The 15,371-nt window shown below is 41.5% G+C and overlaps 1 pseudogene; it reads right to left on the bottom strand.

The window, feature by feature from the left end:
* Positions 1-407: 407 nt before the first annotated feature.
* Positions 408-13,532, bottom strand: LOC129459525 (E3 ubiquitin-protein ligase XIAP-like; annotated as a pseudogene).
* Between the last annotated feature and the right edge of the window lie 1,839 nt (positions 13,533-15,371).

Here is a 15,371-nt window from a genome sequence, read left to right as displayed (position 1 = left end):
TATTGTGATCAGTTATAATACAATATTTCTTGGCCTAGGATTTCAATTAAACAACAGAAAAAAATGAATAAATACTACAGCTAATACCCTGAAAAAATGCAAAAATTCAAAAGTTTAGCTTGCCAACTAAAGCACTTCCTTTTGCTTTTTTTTTTTTTTTTTTTTTTGAGATGGAGCCTCACTCTTGTCAAGGGCAGTGGTGCAAACTCGGCTCACTGCAACCTCCGCCTCCGGGGTTCAAGTGATTCTCCTGCTGCAGCCTCCCAAGTAGCTGGGACTACAGGCGCATGCCACCACTCCCAGCTAGTTTTTTATTTTTAGTAGAGATGGGGTTTCACCATGTTGGCCAGGATGATCCCGCCTCGGCCTCCCAAAGTGCTGGGAAGCGTGAGCCACCACGCCCGGCTTGCATTTTTTTTTTTCTACTTGGCAGCAAATGCTGATGGAATTCAGTGCTGACTACTTAAAGTCGGTTCACATCACACATTTAATCAGGGTGATAAGAATATAGCACGCCCACTGTAGAGTTACATTAAGACATAAAAACTCTTTGCTTGAAAGTAATGACTGCACTGCACATGGGACATCTGTCAACTGCTTCAGCACATTGTTTACAAGTGACCAGATGTCCACAAGGAATAAAAATGACAGCGATTTGTCTGTCCATGCAGATTTTACAAAGCTTCTCTTCTTGCAGACGCCTTAGCGGCTCTTTAGGGCTGATGTCTCTCTGCAATGAAGTCTGATTCATTTTCTGTAGTGTCTTTCTGAGCGCTCACCAGATCTGCAACAAGAACCTCAAGCGTTTTATAGTTGCTCCCAGATGTTTGAATTTTTTCCTCCATTATTTTCTTAATGTCCTTGAAACTGAATCCCATTTGTATAGCTTTTTTTTTTTTTTTTTTTTTTTTTTTTTTTTTTTTTTTTTTTGACTCTCTCTCTGTCGCCCAGGCTGGAGTGCAGTGGCGCGATCTCGGCTCACTGCAAGCTCCGTCTCCCGGGTTCACGCCATTCTCCTGCCTCAGCCTCTCCGAGTAGCTGGGACTACAGGCGCCCGCCACCACGCCCGGCTAATTTTTTTGTATTTTTAGTAGAGACGGGGTTTCACCGTGGTCTCGATCTCCTGACCTCGTGATCCGCCCGCCTCGGCCTCCCAAAGTGCTGGGATTACAAGCGTGATCCACCGCGCCCAGCCCCCATTTGTATAGCTTCTTGTAGCATAGGATTAGGGAAGACGGTATCACTGATTCTTTTAGTTAGTGATGGTGTTTTCTTGGTAGTTTTTACCAGAGCTCCCTCAAGTGAACGGGTTAAATGAATGTTGTTTATATATTCATGTCCCTTCTCTTCTAGCAGATATTTGCAACCTGGATACCATTTAGCATGTTGTTCCCAAGGGTCTTCCTTCGGCTTCCAATTGGCTAGCCCTCCTCCACAGTGAAAGCACTGTACTTTATCCTCTTGACCTATAGCATAAAATCCAGCTCTTGTAAGCTGCTCTTTGATAACGGAGTACATCCATGTCCCAAAAGTAATGAGCCGGGCGTCATAACCTGTCATGGATGGATTCCTTGGAGAATTTGTTGAATTTGAGAAATTACTATCAGAATTCACAACATCAGATTCACCTCGAATATTAACGTTGCGGCCCAAAATAAAGAAGCAATTAAGAAAATGTCTCTTGTGTTCTGACCAGGCACAATCGCCAGGTTCCCAGTTTTTCAGTTTCCCGCCACAACAGAAGCACTGCCCTTGGTCATCGGTGCCTGTGTAGCACAGCCCGGCACTGGCCAGCTGTCTCGGGGTCAAGTGGGCAGAGGCTGGCCAGCTGTGAAACGACTTTAATCTAGCTTCTTCACTGCATGGCAGGGCTCCTCGGGTGTGTGGAGTCTGATCTATCCACCACCTGTCCACTTCTCAAAAGCCGGTCTGCACGAGTCTCAGAGGGCCTGTCTAAATCACAATGCTTTTCCTCTCCCTGATGGTTTTCAACTTGGTATTGACCATTTGGGACACCAGGATTTGCAGGTTTGGTGGCACTGTTTTCAAAATAAAAGCTGCGGATAAACCTGCAATTCGGCGCTGCTTTCTTGTGTCTGTCAACTGCTGAGCCTCCACGGTGCCACCTGTCTACAGCTTCAGGGCAGCTAAGGCCCCTCAGGGCGTCCCCTCCATCGCGCCGATGCCCAGGCAGGCCCACCACCTGCAAAGCCAGCAAACGTTTTTGATCTATTAATCTCTCCTACTAATTCTTCATCCTCATTGATGTCTGCAGACACATACGTTTTAGATCCTTCGAAACTGTTCAAAGGTATCTTCTCTTGAATATAGGACTTGTCCACCGTCTCGCGCCAGGATAGCGGCTCCAACCGCCCAGGCGATCGGCCTTGTCCCAACGGGAGGGTCCCGCGGAGGGGCGGCCCGAGCCCCCTACCATTGGAAATGCCCAACCCTGCCCTGAGCCGGGCCCAGCCACCCAGGCTGACAACTTACGATTAGCACCGCGCCCTCTGGGGAGCCGCCAAGGTGCAGCCACTTCCCAGAGCTCCGAAGGCTCAGCAAGAAAAGAGGAAGCCACGAACGCTCCCAGCCTCCAGCTGCAAACCTCGCGGTGTGGCTGCGCTTGCGCAGTGAGCACCTCGTGCCCCACGCCAGTGTCTCGTTCTTTTCTGTGTTTATTTCACTTTGCATAATTTTAGCATAATATCATCCAGCTCCATCTATGTTGTTGCAAGTGGCATTTTTTTTTAAAGCTGAGTATTAGTACACTGTGTTTTATACACATGCACACACACACGTGTGTAGGTTGCCTGGCACTATATGTATATATAGTGTGTGTGTTGTATGTGTATCTCACAGAGTCTTTATCCATTTATCTGTTCAAGCACATTGAGGTTATTTCTATATCTTGGTTATTCTGTATAATGCTCCAATAAACATCGGAATTCAAGATATATTTTGGGGATTGTGTTTTAAATTCCTTTGGAGATTTTATATATGTGTGTGTGTATAAATATATTTTTTTATATAAATATAATTATATAAATTATTAAATTATATAAATTATGCCAAATGTTATAAAAATATATTTTTATAAATATATATTAAATAAATATATATATATTATATATACATATATTTTTGGGGAGGACAGAGTCTTGCTCTGTTGCCCAGGCTGGAGTGCAGTGGCACAATCTCGGCTCACTGCAACCGCCGCCTCCTGGGTTCAAGGAATTCTCCTGCCTCAGCCTCACCAGTAGCTGGGATTACAGGTGCCTGCCACCACTCCCAGCTAATTTTTGTATTTTGGGTAGAGATGGGGTTTCTCCATGCTGGCTAGGCTGGTCTCGAACTCCTGACCTCAAGTGATCTGCCCACCTCGGTCTCCCAAAGTGCTAGGATTACAGGTGTGAACCACCGCCCCCTGCCGCCTTTGGATATTTATCCAGACATGGGATTGTTGGATGAAATGGCAATTCTATTCATATGTTTTTTGAGCTACCTCCTGGTAGTTTCCACAATGGCTGCACCAATTTACATTCCCATAACAATGTGTGAGGATTTCCTTCTCCTACATCCTCACCGACACTTATCTTTGTCCTTTTGATAATAGTCGACCTATCAAGTGTGAAGTGGTAGCTCATTATAGTTCTATTTTACATTTTTCTGATATTAGAGATGCTGTCTCTTTTTCATATGTCTGTTGACTATTTGGATTTCTTCTTGTGAGACGTGTCTATTTAGGTCCTTTGCCCATTTTAGGACAAGTTATTCATGTTTTTGGTATCTAGTTGTATGAGTTCCTTATGTATTTTGGATATACGTGTGTGTGTGTGTGTATGTGTGTGTATACATATAGATAGATAATATTTTTTTCAGTTGTATTGCTTTTCTTTTTCTTATTGATTTGAGTACACTATATATGCTGGAAACAAGTAATTCCTTGGTTTTTGTTCTATCTTTCTTATCTTTTTATTAATATTAGCTCTTAAACTTTTTATAAACTGAATTGTCATTTCTCCTTTTATACTTCACATTAATGCTTTTCGGGCTGTGTGAGAAATCATTTTGTTCTCCTTTGATCTATTCTATAAATTTCATTACTCATCTTTACAATTTAAATCAGATATCCATTCAGAGTTAAGTTGTTGCATTGCAGTAACAATTGATATTATGTTCAGTTAAGCCTCATGACTTTTACCGGATGGAAACCAAAATGTTGCGTTATGGTTTCTACTCTTTCTCTCATCATCACTGGAGCTCACATTTCTGTGAAGCCTTGTGGTCATTCTCTCCCTTCTTCCTGCCTACTGGACATGTTAGCAATCCCACAGCACTACAAAACAAAGCTTTGTGTCCAGAATCTTTAATGGGCTTTTTTTCTCAAAATATCAATTATTTTCATATATATATGTGTGTTTTTTATTTTTGAGACAAAGTTTTGCTCTTGTTGTCCAGGCTGGAGTGCAATGGTGCAGTCTCAGCTCACCACAACCTCCCCACCCCCTCGAGGTTCAAGCGATTCATTTTACAAGTAAAATAAAATAAAACAAAATAATCCCACCTACTCTCCTGAATAGCTGGGATTACAGGTGTGAGCCACCGTGCCCGGCCAAGGAGCTGTTTTCTTAAGCAGCTGTACCATTTTACATTTCTACCAGCAATGCATGAGGATTCCAATTTCTCCAGTTCATTAACAGTTGTTGTTTTTCATCTTTTTGACTATAGCCATCCCAGTAGATGTGAAGTAGTATCTCATTGTAGTTTTGTATTCCTGAGTGACTAATGGTGAGCATCTTTTCATGTGTTAATTGCCATTTGTATATCTTGTTTAGATAAATATTCAAATCTTATGCATGTTTTTAAATTTTTTTTGTCTTTTTGGGTGGCAATGATTCTTTATATATTCTGGATATAATATCCGTATCAGTTATGTAATTTGCAAATATTTTCTCCCATTTTGTAGATTGTCTTTTCACATTGGTAGTGTCCTTTGATATACAAGTTTTAAATTTTTATGCAACTTGACGTACATATTGGGCCATGGGGAAGGTTGCTTGTGCTTTAGGTGTTGTATCTAAGAAACCATTGCCTAACCTGCTAAGGTCAGGAAGATGTACACCTGTGTTTTCTTATAAGTGTCTCATAATTATTGCTCCTATATTAAGTTCTTCAATCTGTTCTGAATTACCTTTTCTGTATGATGTGAGGTAGGGGTCCAATTTCATTCTTATCTATTTGGATATTAGTTGTTCCATGTATTCAATATTCTTGAGCATCAAAGTTCTTTTACTAGATTTTTAAAAATCATTAAAATAACCTTTCATTGAGATCAAATTGTAGGAGAACCAATGGACCATGCAACCAATACAGTAATGCTAGTTGAGATAATTAGCATTTGAAAATATAGTATTCTTAGGGATTGTATCTGTCTGTGTTTGACCAGACAAACACATAAAATATTTGAGTATAAGAATTATATTAAAAATTAAAGCAAGGATTTTAGAGGAGTTTCAGCAGTGAGCTATATGAAGTACTACAGCTTGTAGATCACAGCTGTAATGACTGGCAAGTATGTCCTGAAGCACCAGGGTGGGTAGAATAGCTAAAGATCATCAAGATGTCTGAAAAGCGACTGCTTCTGACTGCCTTAAATGTGTACTTAGTGCTGGTGGGGGTAGGGGGTGTGCAAATCTTTTATCTGGTCACTAGGTTCTCCTGAGACTAATGTTCATGTCTGCCTTCCACATTCCAAACAGTTTTCTCTCACTGGCATACTTAAGTTAAAATCATATGACATTTAAAAGGGAAAGTATGGCTATGGCAGACTAGGTCAAGGGATAACAGGATAAGCAATAGAAGGGCCAAAAGATATGGGGAGAGGCTGAGAAGATACATTGGTGTGGAACACGGAGTTTTTTTTAAATAGCTCATATATACTGGTGAGTCATGTGCCTGAGAAAACTCTTAAGCTGTTATCTTTGGATGATCTTTAGGCTCAACACAAGCAGAATGTAAAGGCAAAGGCAGAGTTGTTAATGGCCTGGCTAAGCATTGACAGATTGCCCCTACTCAGAGCCAATCTGCAAAAATTGAGAGTATTTTTTCTTTTTTTCTTCTTCCTCTTCTTCTCCTCCTCTTCCTTCTCCACCTACTTCTCCCCCTCCTCTTCCTTCTCCTCTTCTCCTTCTCCCCCTTCTACTTCTCCTTATTCCTCTTTTTCTTCTTGCTCCAGGCATTCAATGAGATCTGTGCTGAGCCCCAATATGACTATTAAACTAATGAAAGAGACTGCAGTGACCACACATGACCACAAAGAGAGTCTTTACAAAAGTAGTTTATAAAAGTCATTAAACAAATTACAGCCCACAACAAGTAGCGACGACAAACCCTAGAGAAGGGGAAGATTATGATTCCCAGAGTTCCACTGCCCAGTTCTGACCAATAACAATAACAAAATGACACATGCAAAGAAACACCAAAGTATGGCCCATTCACCAAAAAAAAAAAAAAAAAAAAAAAAAGGAAACTTCAGAGGATTCTAAGGCATTGAATTTACTAGACAAATAAATGAATGATTTAAACATGTTCAAAGAGTTAAAGGAAACCATGAACAAAGAACCAAATGAAATGAAGAGAATGGTGTTTCACAAAGTGGAGAATATCCACAGAAATAGGGAAATTTTAAAATGGAGCCAAGTAGAAATTCTGAAGCTGAAAGGTACAGTAACTGAAGTGAAATTCACTAGACATGCTCTGAATCAAATTCGAGCACTCAGAAGAAAGAATCAGTGAACATAAAGGTAGATCAATTGATATTATTGAGTCTTGGAGGCAGAAACAAAAGAAAAAAAATGAACAGAGCCAGAGCTCATGAGGCCTGTAGATCATCAGTCATTACCAAGGTGAGCCTTACATGAATCTGCAAGAAGACAAGAAAGACAAAGGCACAGAAATAACGTTATGTTGGAATAATGGCAGGAAATTTATCAATTTTATGGAAGTTGTGGATATACACATTGATATGGTTTGGCCCTGTGTCCCCACCCAGATCTCATCTTGAATTGTACTCCCATAATTCCCACATGTTGTGGGAGGTACCCGGTGGGAGATAATTTGAATCAGGGGCAGTTTTCTCCATACCATTCTTGTGGTAGTGAACAAGTCTTGCGAGATCTGATAGTTTTATCAGGGGTTTCCAATTTTGTATCTTCCTCATTTTCTCTTGCTGCTGCCATGTTAAGAAGTGCCTTTTGCGTCCCACCATGATTCTCAGGCCTCCCCAGCCATGTGGAACTATAAGGCCATTAAACCTCCTTTTCATCCCAATCTCAGGTATGTCTTTATCAGCAGCGTGAAAATGGGCTGATACACACATCCGTGAAGCTCAATAAGCCGTATTCAAATAGGATAAATAATCCAAGACACATTATAATCAAAGAATAGAAAAACAAAGACAATCTTAAAAGCAGCCAGAGAGAAATTCAATATGGTCAAAGAAGGCCAGCCAATTTCTCCTTAGAAGCCATAGAAGCTAAAAGGCAATGGGATGACAAAGTGCTGAAAAGAGAGAGAAAAAACAAAACAAAACAAAAAAATGCCTTCTTTCTGCATCCTCACATGGCAGAAAGGCAAGCCAGAAAACCAGCTGAGAGCTGCTTGAAGCCTGTCGACCAAAAATTCTATACCTGGCAAAATACTTCTTCAAAATTGAGGAATAAAATAAGATTATCTGTTATTTCTAAGTAAACAAAAGCTGAAACAGTCCATTACTAGTAGACATGTCCTACAGGAAATGCTAAACAGAGTCCAGTAGGCTTAAATGAAAAGACATTAAATAGTGTCAGAGCCATTAGAAGAAATAACACTGGTAAGGGCAGCTACATAGGTAAATATAGAACTAGTTACCATGATGTGGTTTTTTTGTTTGTTTTTTGTTTTTTGTTTTTTTGAGACAGAGTCTCATTCTTTTTGTCCAGGCTATAGTGCAATGGCACAGTCTTGGCTCACTGCAATCTTGGCTTCCCGGGTTTAAGCAATTCTCCTGCCTCAGCCTCCTGAGAAGCTGGGATTATAGGCATGCACTACCATGCCCGGCTAATTTTTGTATTTTTTTTTTTTTTTTGAGACGGAGTCTCGCTCTGTCACCCAGGCTGGAGTGCAGTAGCGCAATCTCGGCTCACTGCAAGCTCCGCCTCCCGGGTTCACGCCATTCTCCTGCCTCAGCCTCTTTGAGTAGCTGGGACTACAGGCGCCCGCCACCATGCCCGGCTAATTTTTTGTATTTTTTAGTAGAGACAGAGTTTCACCGTGGTCTCGATCTCCTGACCTCGTGATCCACCTGCCTTGGCCTCCCAAAGTGCTGGGATTACAAGCGTGAGCCACCGCGCCCGGCCTTGTATTTTTAATAGAGATGGAGTTTCACCATGTTGGCCAGGCTGGTCTCGAACTCCTGACCTCAATCCACTTGCCTTGGCCTCCCAGAGTGCTGGGATTACAGGCATGAGCCACCACACCTGGCCTGTTTTGCTTTTAACTCTTTTTTTCCCCATATGACTGAAGATACAAAGGCATGAACAGCAATTATAGATCTCTATTGATAGGGATGAAATGTATAAAGATGTAATTTGTGACAGTAACAACAAATGCATATACAGAATTGTACAAGAGCACAGTTTGTGAAAATCACTGAAGCTAAATTGAAATTAATTCAAACTAGATTGTTATAAATTTAAGAAGTTAGGCCAGGGGCGGTGGCTCATGCCTGTAATCCCAGCACTTTGGGAGGCCAAGGCAGGTGGATCAGCCTGACCAACATGGAAAACCCCGTCTCTACCAAAAATACAAAATTAGCCGGTGTGTTGGCACGTGCCTGTAATCCCAGCTACTCGGGAGGCTGAGGCAGGAGAATAGTTTGAATCTGGGAGGCAGAGGTTGTGGTGAGCTGAGATCACACCATTGCACTCCGGCCTGGGCAACAGGAGTAAAATTCCATCTCAAAAAAAAAAAAAAAAAATTAGTTGTAATCTCAGGGTAACCATCCAAATAAGGGGAATGAAAATCATACACTACATAAAAAACAAATACAAAATAAGTCAATATTGGCTGAATTGAGGAACAAAAAAGACAGATAAAAGATAGATATCAAAATGGCAGAAACTCTTCCATATCAATATTTACTTTAAATGTAAATGGACTAAACTCTCCAACCAAAAGACAGAGATTGGGAAAATGGATTGGGAAAACAAAACATAAACTACAGTATATGTATTTACCAGAGACTAGAGATCTCAAAACACAAATTGGTTGAAAGTGAACAACAATGACAAAATATCCCATGTGTCTTAGTTTATTTTGTGCAGCTAAACAGAATTCCTAAGAGTGGGTAATTAATAAAGAACAAAAATGTATTTCTCACTATTCAGATGGCTGGAAGTCCAAAATCAAGAGTGCTGGTATTTGTGCTGATGAGGGCCTTCTTGCTGCATCCTCACATGGCAGAAAGGCAAGCTAGCAAACCAGCTAAATGCTGCTTGAAGCTTCTTTACAATAACTTAATCCCATTAATGAAGAAGGAAGCCCTCATGGCCTAATCACCTTTAAAGATCCTACTAGTTAGTACTATCTCATTGACAGCACCGGAATTTTGGAGGGAACACATTCAAACCATAGGACCTCCTAGATATTAACCGAAAGACTTTATGGCAAAAGTTGTAAGAGACAAAAGATGAAGATATATACATATATAATGTATATATATAAAATACTATATATAGTATTAATGCATCAAGAGCATATAATAATTATATATTATTACAGAGCCCTAAAAATATATGAAGCCAAAATTGACAGAATTCAGGTGGAAATATCTCTACAACAGTAGAGACTTCAATGCCACACTTTCTATAAGGAAAAGAACAATAAGACAGAAGATCAGTAAAGAAACAGAAGACTTGAACTTGAACAACAGTACACACTAATTAGACCTAACAGATAAAACAGAATGCTCCATCCCACATCCGAATAAACATTCTTCTCAGGTGCACGTGGAGCATTCTCCTAGACACCATGTTAGGCCACAAAACAAGTCTCAAGTTTTTCTTTTGTTTCAATCTTGGGTCACTGCACCTCCGCCTCCCAGGTTCAAGGGATTCTTGTGCCTCAGCCTCTTTAGTAGCTGGGATTACAGGGGTATGCCACCACACCCATTGAATTTTTTGTATTTTTGGTATAGATGGGGTTTCGCCATGTTGGCCAGGCTGGTGTTGAACTCCTGGCCTCAAGTGATTCTCCCATCTTGGCCTCCCAAAGTGCTGGGATTACAGGGCTTAGCCACCATACCTTGCAAATCTCATGCCTCCTTGCTTTAAATCCACCAATTGGCCTGGGCGCCGTGGCTCATGCCTGTAATCCCAGCACTTTGGGAGGCCGAGGTAGGTGGATCACCTGAGGTCAGGAGTTTGAGACCAGCCTGGCCAACATGGTGAAACCCCGTCTCTACTAAAAATACAAAAATTAGCCAGGTGTGGTGGCACACACCTGTACTCCCAGCTACTCAGGAGGCTGGGGCAGGAGAATAGCTTGAACCTGGGAGGCGGAGGTTGCAGTGAGCTGAGATCATGCCATTGCACTCCAGCCTGGGCGACAAGAATAAAACTTTGTCTCAGATAAATAAATAAATAATACATCCACCAATTAGAATTTCCCTCCAAAATCTGCTTGGGTAATTTCCCAGTCCCTAGTTAAGGCTTTAGGGCCACAAATCCTCTCTCTGTGTCACTCCACAGCACCCACTGGTTGCACATGCATGTCCTGAATGGCTTCCCACTTTCCAATGGCCCTGCAATGTGTGCTGCTCTCTTCTCTCGGATCTGTAATAGATGGCTTCTAATGTTTCATATGTATTGTTGTGCTGCCTTCTCTGTGTCTTTCCTGGCCAACACACTCTAACCTAACTTTTTTCGTGGTTAGAGCTTTCCTAGAGAGTGGTTATCAAGAGTTATCTTGTCTGACACCAATCAGACAAGAGCCACAAGGGCATCTGCCAGTATAAACAAGTTTCCTGTGAGCAGAACACCTGGCCACAGGTCACACAATTAGGCATTAGGCAGCCTGCCAGGATAAAGCAGTATCCCATGAAAGGCACACTGTAAACATCCACGATCATCTTCCCTAGAGCCCCATCAGGGCAGGCCTAGAATTTAAGCCACTTTTCAGAGAGCGATCTGAAGACCAAATTAGAAAGAATTTTTACAACATGAGGGTTCTCACAACTCCTTCCTTGGGTTCAATAATTTGCTAGAATGGCTCACACAGCTCAGGGAAAACAGTATACTTATTACCAGTTTATGTTGAAGGATATTATAAAGCAGGGGTCCCCAGCCCCCAGGCCATGGACCAATACCAGTCTAAGGCCTGTTAGGAACTGGGCTGCATAACAGGAGGTGAGCAGTGGGGGAGTGAGCACTACCGCCTGGGCACTGCCTTCAGATCAGTGGCAACATGAAATTCGCATAGAAGCATTAACCCTATTGTGAACTGCACATGCAGGGGATCTAGGTTGCCCATTCCTAAGGAGAATCTAATGCCTGATGATCTGAGGTGGAACAGTTTCATGCTGAAACCATCCCCCTCCTGCCCTCCATGGAAAAACTGTCTTCCATGAAACCAGTCCCTGGTGCCAGAATGGTTGGAGACCACTTTTATAAAGCATACAAACTGATAGCCAGATGAAGAAGTACATAGGGTTGGGTCCAAAAGGGTCAGAAGTGCAGGACCTTGTGTTCCATGGAGTTGGATTGCACCATCCTCCCTGCAAATAGGTGCATTCATCAACCCAGAGGCTCCCTGAACCTTGTTTCAGATTTCCATGAAGGCTCCCTTATGTAGGCATGACTGACTAAGTCACTGGCCATCGGTGATTAACTCAACCTTTTTTGGCCCTTCTTCCTTCCCTGGAGAGGAAAAAGGGGAGTACAGCTGAAAGTTCCAACCCTTTAATCACATGGTTGGTCCCTCTGGCAAGGGGCCCACCAAGAGTCATCTCAACAAAAACTCAGGTATGGTTGAGGCTTAATAACAAAAGACTCTTACTCCTCTCACTCCAGAAGTTTCAACGGTTTTACAATCTCTCTGCCAGGAACCTGGGACCTAGATCAAACATATATTTTTTATTTTATATCACAACCTTAACAAGAAAAGAGGGAATAATTTTAAAACTACTCACAAAGAAAAGGGCAGGATCAGATATCTTCCTTGATGATGTCTATCAAACATTTAAAGAAGAGTTAACACCAATCTTTCCCCAACTCTCCCAAAAAGTAGAAGGAGGGAACATTTCTTAATTTATCCTATGAAGCCAGCATTACCTTTATATCAAAGCCAGACAATGAAATAACAAGAAAGGCAAACCACGGACCAGTAGCCCTCCTGCATATAGATGCAGAAATCCTCAGCAGCATACAAGCAAATCCTATGCAGTGGCTTACCAAAAGGATTATACACCATGAACAAGTGAGACGTATCCCAGGAAAACAGGATCAACATATGAAAATGAATTATAATGCACCACATTAATAAAATGAAGAAAACTACATGGTCATTTCAGTTGATGCAGAAAAAGCATTTTACAATATTGTACAGCCTTTCTTGATTAAAAAAACACTCAACAAACTGGGAATATAAGAGAACTTCTTCAACATGATAAAGAGCACTTATGAAAAACCCACACCTAGCATTATACTCAAGGGTGAAAGACTGAAAACTTACCCCCTAAGATCACAAGACAAGGAAGCCCAGTTTTGACAGTTCTATTCAACACTGTATTAGAAATTCTAGCCAAAGAAATTAGGAAATAAAAAAATTTCAAATTTGAAAAAAGATGAAATCTATCTTTATTAGCAGATGGATATAGAATCCTAAAGAATCCACACACAACAAACTATTAAAGCTAAAGAATAAATGCAGCAAAGTTGCTGATACAAGATGGGCACACAAAAATCAGTTGTATTTCTGTGCTAGCAATGAACAATCTAAAGAGGAAATTAAGAAAACAACTTTATAATAGCATAAAAATTATAAAGTACATAATAATAAACTTAACCAAGGAAATTGCAAGACTTATACATAGAAAACTACAAAACATTGCCTAAACCTCCATCAGTTGCCTTGTGATTCTGTGTGTTGTGTTGGGACAAATGGGGAGGTGACAGAGAGAGGCCAATATTGTGTAACCATGTAACCAGCACTGATATTTCCTCAAGAATATTCCCCCAAAGATAAGCCTTTGAACTGCATAGTTGCTGTGGTGGTGTCTGCACATTCTTTATTGGGATAATGTGTGCTCTTAAGCCAGGGACCCCAATACCCCTCTTTAGTTGTGCCCAGAGACCCATCCCTAGGAAACCCTCCTCCAATGAAAACTATCAGTTGCCTGAGTCTTAGCCCCTCACTCTTTACCTTCTGGACTCACCCAATCCTGGAAATTCCATGGAGTCCAATTCACTCTTGAGAGCCCATAATGATTCCCCCATTCTGCTATGAAATCCCGCAGCACATTGCAAGCCCTAATAATGTATCTATTCATGTTGTAATGACATACATAAATTGACTCATGGACCAAATGATCCAGGAGCCCATATTTCCACTTATAACACCCTCTCCCAAAGTCATACACCTCTGTAATATCCTAATAAAAGAGAGATTCCTATGATGGTAAAGTAATTTGAAAGTAATTTAGAAATTATAAAGAAAAATCTAATGAATTCAGGATCCAAGTTAAATTTGTGAATATAGGAACGGAATATAGGCTGCTGGGGAATAGCAATTTCTGGTGGGGAATTAAGACTGCAACACACCACAGTTGTTATCAGTGGAGGGTGTCCAGGTTCCTGGTGTCTTAAACAAAGAATGGGACAAAATGCATAAATTAAGGAAGGAATAAATAGATTTATTGAAAATGAAAGTACACTCCACAGTGTGGGAGCTGGCCCAAGCATAGGGTCTCAAGGGCCCTGTTACAGAATTTTCGGGAGTTAAAATACCCTCTAGAGGATTCCATTGGTTACTTGGTGTATGCCCTATGTAAATAGGATGAAGTAAAGTTACAAAGTCATTTACTCGGCGTATGCCCTATGGAGGGGCTATTTCCTGTCATAGCTGAAGTGTGAATTGGCCTTATGTTCCATGCCTCCAGACCCTATTTGCCTGCCTCTCAGCTAACATATGTGATTCAGGACAGAAGAAACTCATGGTGTCACAGACAGGAGTCTGTCATCTCCTGAGACCCAGGGGACTCCTGAAGACAAAAACCTCACGTGAAGGGGAGTTCTAGGGAGAGGCAGATGCTGACCCAGGGACTACTTGAGGATAGGGACTTTCAGGGAAGCAGTAAGGCCTGCAGAATCCTAGGCCCAGGAAGAAGATGCAGCATTCAGGGCTGCACTTGACAGGCCTAAAACAGTGAGGGAGGCAGAGCTCAAGAGCTTGACTCCATCTCCTGAGTCAGGGATTTATAGGGCATAAGGTGGGGGAGGGAAGACAGTGAAGGGATTGAAGTAGGAAAATGACTCGGCAATGTGAAGAGGCTCAGTTCTCCCTGTTGAAAACGAGATGCTCTACCGTCCTTTTTCTTAGAACATTTACTTTAGAAAACTTGTAAGTACTTCTCTCTTAGACATGTATTTGAATGCCTCTGAAAACTGGGTCCTTCTTTGCCAGCTTTATGACCCAGTGATGTCTTTCTAAAGAACCTGGGAAACTTCTCTTTGAAATGTAAACATTAAGGAAAATAGCACCCCATCTCCTAGTTTCTGTGGGAGTGTAGGAGCCTCGCATCAGGCTCTTGGAGCCTTAATCCAAGCTGCAAAACAACTTCTTGTCATAAAGTGTATGAAGTTTGTGTTTCCTCTGGATAAAGCCAATTAGCTCTAACAGATGGTCACCCCAACTACCAGGTGAATCTAGGATGATCTATGTGTGACCAGTGGGGCAGTCAAGTCCTCTTACTTGAGAACTAGCTATTATTTGCCTTGAAGACAAGTATGTTCTACTTGGCTACATAAAAGTGTGAGATTTCTTTGTGTCTTTGCAATTGCTTAGCGGCTTGCCTGTGACACACATCACATTTGGGTTTAATGCTTTTTCAAACTATTTTCTTTCTCTACCACCTTGGTAGAGAGGTTTTCTACACTGGGAAAAGATTTTATTTTTAGTTGTGTCTCTCCAACAGCAGGCAGTGTCTACAGAGCTTCAAGGCACAAAGGTCGTTTCAAGGACCTAGCCTGAGGACGACTTTAAGGGGATACAGATGCGCAAGGGAGCAACTGGATTCCCAGCGTCTCATAATGACGCCGGGACTCTCAAGAGAGGAA

Source organism: Symphalangus syndactylus, chromosome 13 (genome assembly GCF_028878055.3).
Source record: "Symphalangus syndactylus isolate Jambi chromosome 13, NHGRI_mSymSyn1-v2.1_pri, whole genome shotgun sequence".
Classification (NCBI taxonomy): domain Eukaryota; kingdom Metazoa; phylum Chordata; class Mammalia; order Primates; family Hylobatidae; genus Symphalangus; species Symphalangus syndactylus.
Note: the sequence above shows the minus strand (reverse complement) of the source record. Positions and strands in the feature narration are given on the sequence as shown.